The sequence below is a fragment of the Odocoileus virginianus genome, chromosome 21 (genome assembly GCF_023699985.2).
Source record: "Odocoileus virginianus isolate 20LAN1187 ecotype Illinois chromosome 21, Ovbor_1.2, whole genome shotgun sequence".
Taxonomy (NCBI): domain Eukaryota; kingdom Metazoa; phylum Chordata; class Mammalia; order Artiodactyla; family Cervidae; genus Odocoileus; species Odocoileus virginianus.
In genome coordinates this window covers 26,047,161-26,061,370 of record NC_069694.1, presented here as the reverse complement: position 1 = coordinate 26,061,370, position 14,210 = coordinate 26,047,161, and the positions used below count along the sequence as shown (strand labels likewise).

The 14,210-nt window shown below is 40.3% G+C and overlaps 1 pseudogene; it reads right to left on the bottom strand.

Moving 5' to 3' along the window:
* Positions 1 to 13,309, bottom strand: part of LOC110127903 (protein SET-like) — a 151,397-nt pseudogene extending 138,088 nt beyond the window's left edge.
* Positions 13,310 to 14,210: the final 901 nt, after the last annotated feature.

Here is a 14,210-nt window from a genome sequence, read left to right as displayed (position 1 = left end):
CATCACATCCACAATGATTGTGTTGTCTTTGACTTCCAAGAAGTGAAAGTCGCTCAGTTCTGTCCGACTCTTTGTGACCCCATGGACTATACAGTCCATGAATACAGGAGTGGGCAACTTCCCTTCTCCAGGGGATCTTCCCAACCTAGGGATTGAACCCAGATCTTCCACATTGTAGGTGGATTCTTTACCAGCTGAGTCACAAGGGAAGCCCCAAATCATGTTTAAGAGATGAATCAGCTGAGATACCTTCATAAAGCTGGATTCAAGTAGTTACTGCCCATAATTTGAAGCTGTTCTCTTGAAAATTTGTGACTTCTCCCATAAATAGAAGTAAATTCAACTAAATCAACCTACAAATCAACTAAGAGGCATATAACAGATAAAGAAAAACTATATTTAAAGGTGATTTTAAAACCTCTTAAGTGGTAGGAAATGTATGGACTTTGAAGATGGGCATCAGGGTTGCAAAAAAAAAAAAAAAAAAAACACACCAAAACCTAACTCCATATTTTTCCTTGTCTTTAATACTGGGAATAATAATACTTATTCTTCAGAGTTAAGAAGAACCTAAGATGGTGCCTCATGCTCTTAGGTATGCTATAGATTGGAACTATTATTCTACAGCTTTATATGGGGATTCTTATTCCACAGGTAAGATGATGTAGCCTTTAAACCTCCACATAAAAACTAGCTTTTAATGCACCCCACTCAAAGCCCCATAGAATATGCAGTCTTTAATTTTTGCCTTGAATTCCCTTTTCCACCATAGCTTCTGTAATTAAAGCCGTAAGGGAACTTATATGTTGGACTTCATGGCAAATAGATGGGGAAAAAATGGAAACAGTGACAGACTTTATTTTCTTGGACTCCAAAGTCACTGCAGATGGTGACTGCAGCCATGAAATTAAAAGATGCTTGCCCCTTGGAAGAAAAGCTATGACCAACTTAGACAGCATATTAAAAAGCAGAGATATCACTTTGCCAACAAAGGCCTGTATATCCAAGGCTATGGTTTTTCCAGAAGTCATGTACGGATGTGAAAGTTGGACCATAAAGAAGGCTGAGCACTTAAGAATTGATGTTTCTGAACTGTGGTGCTAGAGAAACTCTTATGAGTCCCTTGGACAGCAAGGAGATCAAACCAGTCACTCTTAAAGGAAATCAACCCTGAATATTCATTGGAAGGACTGAAGCTGAAGCTGAAGCTCCAACCCTTTGACCACCTGATATGAAGAGCCAACTCATTATAAAAGACTCTGATGCTGGAAAAGGTTGAGAGCAGGAGGAGAAGGTGGCAACAGAGGATGAGATGGTTGGATGGCATCACTGATTCAATGGACATGAGTTTGAGAAAACTCTGGGAGATAGTGAAGGACAGCGAAGCCTGGCATGCTGCAGTCCACAGGGTCGCAAAGATTTGGACATTACTGAGAGAGAGAACATCACAACATGTTGGGCTTATTACACTCTCAAGGCTAGGATGTAAGAACTAAATGGAATATCTTTACAAGAAAATACTTGGTAAACTTCTTGAGGGCTGAAGTTTTCATCTGATTTTCTGAGTCTGTAATCTTGGTGAAAATTAGAGGAATGTGCTAAGTGATTCTGTAATCATAAGAATGATTATTCCATGAAAGAGGCATGGAATATTAACCGTTTAGAGGGAAAAAGCTATCACCAACACACATAGTTGCAACACACATAGCAACACACATAGTTGCCTTCAATATTGAAAGATAACAACTGATAGAATTTCTCATCTGAGTGATTCTGAGTGTATTATTCAATTCATCTACAGAATCAGTTAGATACAGTTTTCCTTCCTTTCATTATTTGTAAAGTGGAGTTAACACTGGCATCAGAGATAAAGAGTATATGCTTTGGGTGCTATGATTACCTTTAATTGTTTCAAGATTAAGAGAACCTAAATACATAATATAGTAACATCAAAGGTCACTGATCATGATCATCATAACAAATATAGTATTAAAAATTTTCAGAATGGCAGGAATTGCCAAAATTTGACATAGAGAAAAGAAGTGAGCAAATACAGTTGGAAAAATGGCATCAATAGACTTGCTTGACACATGGTGGCGCAGATCTTCAATTTGTAAATATTACAATATTTGTGACCCGACAAGTCTGACCCAGACTTGCCGGTGAGAGTGCAGGATCTCAGGCAGAGGTGTGGGTTGGTGGTGGCCTGCTGCAGGGTCAGGGGCACAGTACGCCTAGAGGACCTTTTGAAGGAGATCAACATTATCTTCATTACATCCACCACACTCTGGCCTCAGGTAAAACAACAAGGAATGAACACAGACCCACCCATCAACAGAAAATTGGATAACAGATTTACTGAGCATGGCCCTGCCCATCGAAACAAGACCCAGTTTCCCACTCAGTCAGTCTCTCCCATTAGGAAGCTTTCATAAACCTCTTATGCTTATCCCTCAGAGGGCAGACAGAATGAAAGCCACAATCACAGAAAACTTACCAAACTGATCACATGGCCACAGCCTTGTCTAACTCAATGAAACCATGAGCCATGCTATGTAGGGTGACCCAAGACGGATGGGTCATGGTGGAGAGTTCTGCCAAATTTGGTCCACTAGAGAAGGGAATGGCAAACCACTTCAGTATTCTTGCCTTGAGAACCCCATAAGAAGGATGAGAAAGCAAAAAGATAGTACATTGAAAGATGAACTCCTCAGGTTGGCAGGTGACCAATATGCTACTGGAGATCAGTGGAGAAATAACTCCAGAAAGAAGGAAGTGATAGAGTCATGGTGGAACCAAAACCCAGTTGTGGATGTGACTGGTGATAGAAGCAAGATCCGATGCTGTAAAGAACAATATTGCGTAGGATCCTGGAATGTTAGGTCCATGAATCAAGGCAAATTGGAAGTGGTCAAACAGGAGATGGCAAGAGTGAACATCAACATTTTAGGAATCAGCGAACTAAAATGGACTGGAGTGGGTGAATTTAACTCAGATGACCATTATATCTACTACTGTTGTCAAGAATCCCTTAGAAAAAATGAAGTAGCCCTCAGAGTCAATAAAATAGTCCAAAATACAGTGCTTGATGCAATCTCAAAAGTGACAGAATGATCTGTTTGTTTCCAAGGCAAACCATTCAATATCACAGTAGTCCAAGTCTATGCCCCAACCAGTAATGCTGAAGAAGCTGAAGTTGAATGGTTCTATGAAGACCTACAAGACCTTCTAGAAATAACACCCCAAAAAGATGTCCTTTTCATTATAGCAGACTGGAAAGCAAAAGTAGGAACTCAAAAGATACCCGGAGTAACAGGCAAATTTGGCCTTGGAGTAAAAAAACAAAGCAGGGCAAAAGCTAACAGAGTTTAGCCAAGAGAACACGCTGGTCATAGCAAACACCTTCCAACAACACAAGAGAAGACTCTGCACATGGACATCAACAGATGGTCAATATTGAAATCACATTGATTATATTCTTTGCAGCCAAAGATGGAGAAGCTCTACATAGTCAGCAAAAACAGGTTGGAGAGCTGGCTGTGGCTCTGATCATGAACTCCTTATTGAAAATTTCAGACTTAAATTGAAAGTAGGGAAAACCACTAGACCATTCAGATATGACCTAAATCAAATCCTTTATGATTATACAGTGGAAGTGACAAATAGATTCAAGGGATTAGATCTGATAGAGTGCTTGAAGAACAATGGACGGAGGTTCATGACATTGTACAGGAAACAGTGATCAAGCCCACCCCCAAGAAAAAGAAATGCAAAGAGGCAAAACGGTGTCTGAGAAGGCCTTACAAATAGCTGAGAAAAGAAGAGAAGTGAAAGGCAAAGGAGAAAAGGAAAGATATTCCCATTTGAATGCAGAATTCTAAAGAATAGCAAGGAGAGATAAGAAAGCCTTCCTCAGTGATCAATGCAAAGAAATAGAGGAGAACAATAGGATGGGAATGACTAGAGATCTTTTCAAGAAAAGTAGAGATACCAAAGGAACATTTCAAGCAAAGATGGGCACAATAAAGGACAGAAATTGTATGGACCTAACAGACAGTATTAAGAAGAGGTGGCAAGAATACACAGAAGAACTGTACAAAAAAGATCTTCATGACCCAGATAATAACAACGGTGTGATCACTCACCTAGAGCCAGACATCCTGGAATGTTAAGTCAGGTGGGCCTTAGAACGCATCACTACAAACAAAGCTAGTGGAGGTGATGGAATTCCAGTTGAGCTATTTCAAGTCCTAACAGATGATGCTGTGAAAGTGCTGCACTCAATATGCCAGCAAATTTGGAAAACTCAACAGTGGTCACAGGACTGGAAAAGATCAGTTTTCATTCCAATCCCAAAGAATGGCAATGCCAAAGAATGCTCAAACTACTGCACAATTGCACTCATCTCACATGCTAACAAAGTAATGCTCAAAATTTTCCAAGCCCGGCTTCAGCAGCATGTGAACTGTGAACTTCCAGATGTTCAAGCTGGATTTAGAAAAAGAAGAGGAACCAGATCAAATTGCCAACATCCACTTTCACTGTGTGGATCACAACAAACTGTGGAAAATTCTTTGTGGATTTAGAAAAATTTAGAAAAATTCTGTGGATTTAGAAAAAGAAGAGGAACCAGATCAAATTGCCAACATCCACTGGATCACTGAAAAAGCAAGAGAGTTCCAGAAAAACATCTACTTCTCTTTTATTGACTACGCCAAACCTTTCACTGTGTGGATCACAACAAACTGTGGAAAATTCTTCAAGAGAGGGGAATACTAGACCACCTGACCTGCCTCCTGAGAAATGTGTATGCAGGTCAAGAAACAACAGTTAGAACTGGACATGGAACAACAGACTGTTTCCAAATAGGGAAAGGAGTATATCAAGGCTGTATATTGTCACCCTGCTTATTTAACTTATATGCAGAGTACATCATGAGAGATGCTGGGCTGGATGAAGCACAAGTTAGAATCAAGACTGTTGGGAGAAATTTCAATAACCTCAGATATGTAGATGACATCACCTTTATGGCAGAAAGTGAAGAAGAACTAAAGAGCCTCTTGATGAAAGTGAAAAAAGAGAGTGAAAAAGCTGGCTTAAAACTCAATATTCAGAAAACTAACATCATGGCATCCGGTCCCATCATTTCATGGTAAATGGATGGGGAAACAATGGAAACAGTGGCAGACTTTATTTTTCTGGGCTCCAAAATCACTGCACGTGGTGACCGTTGCCATGAAATTAAAAGACACTTGCTCCTTGGAAGAAAAGCTATGACAAACCTAGATAGCATATTAAAAAGTGGAGACCTTACATTGCCAACAAAGTTCCTTCTAGTCAAAGCTATGGTTTTTCCATTAGTCGTGTATGGATGTGAGAGTTGGACCATAAAGAAAGCTGAGTGCTGAAAAATTGATGCTATTGAACTGTGGTGTTAGATAAGACTCTTGAGAGCCCCTTGGACTGAAAGGAGATCCAACTTAAAGGAGATCAGTCCTGAGTGTTCATTGGAAGGACTGATGCTGAAGCTGAAACTTCAGTACTTTCGCCACCTGATGTGAAGAGCTGACTTATTTGAAAAGACCCTGATGCTGGAAAGATTGAAGGCAGGAGAAGGGGACAACAGAGCATGAGATGGTTAGTTAGCATCACTGACTTGTTGGACATGAGTCTGAACATGCTCTGGGAATGGTGATGTATAGGGAACCCTGGTGTGTTGCAGTCCATGACTTTGTAACGAGTTGGATACAACTGAATGACTGAACTGAACTGAACAATATTTGTGAAGCATGATAAAGGAAGCAACTATAAAATGATATAGCCTTATAACCTAACAATCGAGGTACACTTTAAAACTGCAAGATGCATACAAGTAAAAGTCACTGTTATAATATACATCAAATCATAGTGTGTGTGTGTGTGTGTGTGTGTGTGTGTATGTATGACTTTCTGCTTTTACATTTTACATTAAACTTCCCAAGTGCTCAGGGTACTGTTAAAAACTGTGCCCAAACCAGAAACTTATTCTAGTACATGCAGTGATTTCAGTTCAGTTCAGTTCAGTCGCTCAGTCATGTCTGACTCTTTGTGACCCCATGGACTGCAGCATGCCAGGCCTCCCTGTCCATCACCAACTCCCAGAGTTTACTCAAATTCATGTCCATTGAGTCAGTGATGCCATCCAACCATTTTATCCTCTGTCGTCACCTACTCCGCCCACCTACAATCTTTCCCAGCATCAGGGTCTTTTCACATAAGTCAGCTCTTTGCATCAGGTGGCCAAAGTATTGGAGTTTCAGCTTCAACATCAGTCCTTCCAATGAACACCCAGGACTGATCTCCTTTAGGATGGACTGATTGGATCTCCTTTCAGTCCAAGGGGCTCTCAAGAGTCTTCTCTACACCACAGTTCATAAGCATCAATTTTTCTGCCCTCAGCTTTCTGTATAGTCCAACTCTCACATCCATACATGACTACTGGAAGAACCACAGCCTTGACAAGATGGACCTTTGTTGGCAATGTAATGTCTCTGCTTTTTAATATGCTGTTTAGGTTGGTCATAACTTTTCTTCCAAGGAACAACTGTCTTTTAATTTTATGGCAGCAGTCACCATCTGCGGTGATTTTGGAGTCCTGAAAAATAAATTCTGCCACTGTTTCCACTGTTTCCACATCTATTTGCCATGAAGTGATGGGATTGGATGCCATGATCTCCGTTTTCTCAATGTTGAGCTTTAAGCCAACTTTTTCACTCTCCTCTTTCACTTTCCTCAAGAGGCTCTTTAGTTCTTCTTCACTTTCTGCCATAAGAGTGGTGTCCTCTGCATATCTGAGGTTACTGATATTTCTCCCAGCAAATATAATGATTTAATATGCTATAATGAAGGTATTGCACATCCATGGGGAAATGGAAGATTACTTAGTAAATTACATTGGCACAACTGGCAAGCTATTTGAAACAAAGGTTGATTTGTTCCCTCTTCTTTAGGGAATATTTGTCATTTTTTGCCAACTCAACATCTTTTGAATACCTATGTTATACTTGGCCAACTTCCCATATTATAAATTCTGTTTCTCCAAAGTCAAAATTTGGAATTGTCTCTCAGCTTTCTTCAAAGGTAGATAAGGGAATTAGACCAAGGCTTCAAAAACTGTGTCTACTAGCTTATGACTCTGGTCATAAGTAAGTGAAGAAATGGGTGATGTTCAGACTGCATCATTTGACTGGGATGGGTGATTTTTTTCTTGTTTGTAATCATGGTTCCTGACTGATATATTGTTTCACCCAAGGTAACCAAAAGAAATTGGAGATGGATTAAATAACTAAATTTTAAAATTTAGATTTTTAAATTTATACAAATAGTAAAATTCCCATCAACTCTAGGTATGAGAAAGCATTTAACTTTTTAAAAAGGAAGAAATCACAAAATAACAATATATTGAAAATAAAAATAGAATTGTTTTGTTTATATAAATACATCCAACAAATACAACATGCAATAGATTAATAGCTTTATTATGCAATAAACTTATATAAGATTTCTGACTACACAAATATTACTACTTAAATCTTGAATTGGAATTGAGAAAGGATAATTTGTGAAATGAGAAAAACAAAAAAAGGATAGTAAGTATTTGAATTTAATGTCCAAACTCAAAAATGAAAGAAATTTAAATTAATGCCATGATGAAGCATAATTTATTGTCTTTTTTCGGTGTTAGTTCTAAAAGGTCTTGTAGGTCTTCATAGAACCGTTCAACTTCAGCTTCTTCAGTGTTACTGGTTGGGGCATAGGCTTGGATTACTGTGATATTGAATGGTTTGCCTTGGAAACGAACAGAGATCATTCTGTTGTTTTTGAGATTGCATCCAATTACTGCATTTCGGACTCTTTTGTTGATCATAATGGCTACTCCATTTCTTCTAAGGGATTCCTACCCACAGTAGTAGATATAATGGTCATCTGAGTTAAATTCACCCATTCCAGTCCATTTTAGTTCGCTGATTCCTAGAATGTCGACGTTCACCCTTGCCATCTCCTGTTTGACCACTTCCAATTTGCCTTGATTCATGGACCTAGCTTTTCAGGTTCCGATGCAATATTGTTCTTTACAGCATCGGATCTTGCTTCTATCACCAGTCCCATCTAAAACTGACAATTGTTTTTGCTTTGGCTCCGTCCCTTCATTCTTTTTGGAGTCATTTCTCCACTGATGTCCAGTAGCATATTGGGCACCTATTGATCTGGGGCGTTCCTCTTTCAGTGTCCTATCATTTTGCTTTTTCATACTGTTCGTGGGGTTCTCAAGGCAGGAATACTGAAGTGGTTTGCCATTCCCTTCTTCAGTGGACCACATTCTGTCAGACCTCTCCACCATGACCCGTGCGTCTTGGGTGGCCCCACACGGCATGGCTTAGTTTCACTGAGTTAGACAAGGCTGTGGTCCTGTGGTCAGATTGGCCAGTTTTCTGTGATTATGGTTTTAGTGTGTCTGCCCTCTGATGCCCTCTCACAACACCGACCGTCGCACTTGTGTTTCTCTTACCTTGGGTGTGGGGTATCCCTTCACGGCTGCTCCAGCAAAGCGCAGCCACTGCTCCTTACCTTGGACGAGGAGTATCTCCTCACGGCCGCCCCTCCTGACCTTGAACGTGGAGTAGCTCCTCTTGGCCCTCCTGCGCCTGCGCAGCCGCTGCTCCTTGGACGTGGGGTTGCTCCTCTCGCCGTGGCCCCTGACCTCGGGCGTGGGGTAGCCCCTCTCCGCTGCTCCTGCGCTGTTGCAGCCTGGTGCTCTCGGTTGCCGCCATTGACCTTGGGCGTGGGGTAGCTGCTCTCCGCCACGCTTCTGCGCGGTCGGTCGCAGCTGCTGCACTTTTAGAACTAACACCCCAAAAAGATGTCCTCATTATAGGGGACTGGAATGCAGAAGTAGGAAGTTAAGAAACACCTGGAGTACCAGGCAAATTTGGCCTTGGAGTACAGAATGAAGCAGGGCAAAGGCTAACAGAGTTTTGCCAAGAGAATGCACTGGTCGTAGCAAACACCCTCTTCCAGCAACACAAGAGAAGACTCTACACATGGACATCACCAGATGGTCAACACCAAAATCAGATTGATTATATTCTTTGCAGCCAAAGATGGAGAAGCTCTGTATAGTCAGCAAAAACAAGACCAGGAGCTGACTGTGGCTGCAGATCATGAACTCCTTATTGCCAAATTCAGACTTAAATTGAGGAAAGTAGGGAAAACACTAGACCATTCAGATATGACCTAAATCAAATCTGTTATGACTATACAGTGGAAGTGAGAAATAGATTTAAGGGACTAGATCTGATAGAGTGTCTGAGGAACTATGGACGGAGGTTTGTAACATTGTACAGGAGACAGGGATCAAGACCATTCCCATGGAAAAGAAATGCAAAAAAGCAAAATGGCTGTCTGAGGAGGCCTTACAAATAGCTCTGAAAAGAAGAGAAGTGAAAAGCAAAGGAGAAAAGGAAAGATATTCCCATCTGAATGCAGAGTTCTAAAGAATAGCAAGGAGAGATAAGAAAGCCTTCCTCAGTGATCAGTGCAAAGAAATAGAGGAAAACAACAGAATGGGAAAGAACTAGAGATCTCTTCAAGAAAATTAGAGATACCAAGGGAACATTTCAAGCAAAGATGGGTTCGATAAAGGACAGAAATGGTATGGACCTAACAGAAGCAGAAGGTATTAAGAAGAGCTGGCAAGAATACACAGAAGAACTGTACAAAAAAGATCTTCACGACCCAGATAATCACGACAGTGTGATCACTCACCTAGAGCCAGACATCCTGGAATGTGAAGTCAAGTGGGCCTTAGGAAGCATCACTATGAACAAAGCTAGTGGAGGTGATGGAATTCCAGTTGAGCTATTTCAAATCCTAACAGATGATGCTGTGAAAGTGCTGCACTCAGTATGCCAGCAAATTTGAAAAGCTCAGCAGTGGCCACAGAACTGGAAAATGTCAATTTTCATTCCAATCCCAAAGAAAGCTCAAACTTCTGCATAATTGCACTCATCTCACATGCTACTAAAGTAATACTCAAAATTCTCCAAGCCAGGTTCAGCACTACATGAACCGTGAACTTCCAGATGTTCAAGCTGGTTTTACAAAAGACAGAGGAACCAGAGATCAAATTATCAACATCTGCTGGATCATCGAAAAAGCAAGAGAGTTCCAGAAAAACATCTATTTCTGCCCTATTTACTATGCCGAAGTCTTTGACTGTGTGGATCACAATAAACTGTGGAAAATTCTTCAGTCTGCCTCTTGAGATACCTATATGCAGGTCAGGAAGCAACAGTTGGAACTGGACATGGAACAGACTGGTTCCTAATAGGAAAAGGAGCACGTCAAGGCTGTATATTGTCACCCTGTTTATTTAACTTACATGCAGAGTACATCATGAGAAATGCTGGGCTGGAAGAAGCACAAGCTGGAATCAAGACTGCCGGGAGAAATTTCAATAACCTCAGGTATGTAGATGACACCACCATTATGGCAGAAAGTGAAGAACTAAAAAGCCTCTTGATGAAAGTGAAAGAGGAGAGTGAAAAAGTTCACTTAAAGCTCAACATTCAGAGCACTAATATCATGGCATTTGGTCACATCACTTCATGTGAAATAGATGTGGAAACAGTGTCAGACTTCACTTTTTTGGGCTCCAAAATCACTGCAGATGTTGATTGCAGTCATGAAATTAAAAGCCACTTCCTTCTTGGAAGTAAAGTTATGACAAACCTAGATAGAATATTAAAAAGCAGAGACATTGCTTTGCTAACAAATGTCTGTCTAGTCAAGGCTATGGTTTTTCCATTGGTCATGTATGGATGTGAGAGTTGGACTGTGAAGAAAGCTGAGCACTGAAGAATTGATGCTTTTGAACTGTGGTGTTGGAGAAGACTCTTGAGAGTCCCTTGGACTGCAAGGAGGTCCAACCAGTCCATCCTAAAGGAGATCAGTCCTGGGTGTTCATTGGAAGGACTGATGCTGAAGCTGAAACTACAATACTTTGGCCACCTCATGCGAAGAGCTGATTCACTGGAAAAGACTCTGATGCTGGGAGGGATTGGGCTCAGGAGAAGGGGATGGTGGAGGATGAGATGGCTGGATGACATCACTGACTCGATGGACATGAATTTGGGTAAACCCCAGGAGTTGGTGATGGACAGGGAGGCCTGGTGTGCTGCGATTCGTGGGGTCGCAAAGAGTCGGAGACGACTGAGCGACTGAACTGAACTGAAATGAACTGAATTTATTGTCTGTCAAATCAGTGATTTCAGTTTTTTAATAGAAATATCTCATACTGATGAACATATGGAATACTAGTTTACATGCTGGTGGAGACAGTTTAAACTGATAAAATTTTCTTTGGAAACAATTTAGAAATATATATCAAAATATTAATGTTTCCTGAACTAGTAAGTCCTCTCCTAGGAATATTCTGTTAATAAAACAAAATATCCACAGAAATCTATTCATATGATGCTTATTGATTCATCAGTTATTAAAGTACAGAAACAAAATATGTAAAACAACTTAAATAAACAAAAATAGAAAAATAGTTAAGTACATTATGTATGATCATGTAAGTGAATGTTACAAAATTGTTAAAATTGTCAAAATTATGTTTCTGAAGAGTTTTCAATAATATGAAAAAGATGCAAAATTTAAATGAAAATTGAGGTAACAAAATTGTCTCTATAGTCTGAGTTCAACTGCAAAATACAGACAAACAAGGTGGGAAAGATGTCAGCAATCATTTCCTCTGGGATTATTTGGTATAAATTTTTCCTGCTTTTTTATGTATTCATATTTGCAAACTAAGTTTCTTTTTGTAATCAAGAAGAAAATGTCTCTAAAATTAATTTTGTCCACAAAAACAACTGGTTTGTCTAAATTTGGTGTAAAAATAAAATGTTAAATTAAGTTAAACAGTCCTTATTGAAAACAACTTGATGGAGAAATTAGTTTTTCATTTTTCCGCTGCCAAGATCACTTATTTAAGACAATGCTTTTATCTTGTGCCCTGCTTAGAAACCTCGTAGGCTCCCTGTTTTTTTATCCCTTCAAGTCTAAGACTCTATGACTGCTTTTCCAGACCTTAATTTTGTTCCACTGAAAATTACTCCTTCTTATTCTGCCTTCTGCTTGTCCATGTTCTGATGGGTATTGAAATCATCCTTGAAAGTCCATGCTTGCTCATACAACTCACGCACACACACACACACACACACACACATATCCTTGGACTGTCTGCTTGCCAGTCTGAGAGAAATCATATTCATTCGTTCAATAAATACTTGAGTCTCCAGTATGGATCGGGTGCTGGGGATAAAGAAGTGAAAAGGTTCAGTAGCTTACTCCCATGAAATTTTTGCCCAGAGGAAAAGTTATGTAGCAATACTTCTCTAAAGGCTATTGAGGTGGATGAATTTCTCTACAAATGTAAAGTCTAGTCTTTCAAGTGTGGCACCAGACTTCTGCATACTGCATTAAATTAATCTTGGAGGGGGAAGAAAAAAACAAAAACTTCACTGATTTCTATGTTTAGCTCCCCCTCTCAATATTTATAAGAAACAGCTATGTAAAATGTACTACTATGTGTGCTGTAAAGGAAATGCTGTTGAAAGCATTGCTTTTTATGTCATTATGTTCTACTCTACAAGGTTTATATACCCATTTTATAAAGTATTATTTTAAAAAGCTTTGTAAAAGCTTTGTTTCCTCCAAGGAATTAGTTTTCTTCTTCCTCTCTGATAAGAATAAGGATATGACACATCGTGTTTCCCTTTTTACCCTGACTCCCAGGAGGGTCAGTGACATGTTCTTCAATTGCAATTACACATGTTAGTAAACTTACATTGGCATTGTTTTTGGATATTGATTTTTTTTTTCATGTCTAAGTGCATTGCTTTCTTCTGTTGCCTGTAACTTCTTGTAAGAAAACCCAAACTTCTCAGGGTAAAAGCAAAGAGTGCCAACCTGTTGCTGCCTGCTGGACTGAGGGGCTCATTTTTAGTGGCTTGGAGTGGTGGTAGCCATTGGTTCTCAGCCAAATCCTTCTTTGTTAACAACCCTTAGTCAAAAAGAGCCTCCTTACCAAGGCTACATCCCCATCATGGTGCCAGCCCATATCCAATACCTGGTTGACTGAAGCAGAAGCAGAAGGGCCCTGATCCCTTTTTCTCAGGGGGAGGATAATGCTTAAGACCATCCTAATTCTACTGCACTGCAGTTCAACGTCTTCCTTAGCCAGCTCTTCTTCTCTCACCCTCATGGTATTGTTCCCTACAGCACTTACCGGTACATCTCATTCATGCAAATTTCAGTCTCACATCTGTTTCGCAAGAAATCCTACCTACAATAATTAAATTAATTAAAGGTGAAAATAGTAATACTCCCTGTTAGTTACCCATAGGTACTCTATACTTCATCAGATCAGTATCCTTGCGGCTCTAACCTCACAGGTTGAGTTACATCCATGAAAACATCATCAGTCATCTGCATTTTGCCATGAATTTTTGCAGGGCTTAGAGTTAGAGCAACACTCCTTAGCACTTAATTCTTAATTGACTTATGTGGTTCATTGTTATTTCAGAAAGTTATAGCCATATGGTTGTATTTGACACTCCTTTTTGGTGATTTGGACCTGTTCTTTGCATTTATGGTAAGCTTTCAAGTTGGAGAAGGAAATGGCAACCCACTCTAGTACTCTTGCCTGGAAGATCCCATGGATGGAGGAGCCTGGTAGCCTACAGTCCATGGGGTCTCGAAGAGTCAGACACAACTGAGCAACTTAACTTTCACTTCACTTTCATGCATTGGAGAAGGAAATGGCAACCCACTCCAGTATTCTTGCCTGGAGAATCCCAGGGACGGGGGAGCCTGGTGGGCTGCTGTCTATGGGGTCGCACAGAGTCGGACACGACTGAAGTGACTTAGCAGCAGCAGCAGCAGCAAGCTTTCAAGTAAGGGGTTCCCTGATGGCTCAGTGGTAAAGAATCCACCTGCCAAGCAGGAGACATGAGTTCAATCCCTGGGTCAGGAAAATCCCCTGGAGAAGGAAATGGCAACCCACTCCTTCTTGCCTGGAAATCCCATGAACAGAGGAGCCTGGTAGACTACAGTCCATAACATGGCAAAAAAGTCAGATACAAGTTAGTGACTAAACAACAACA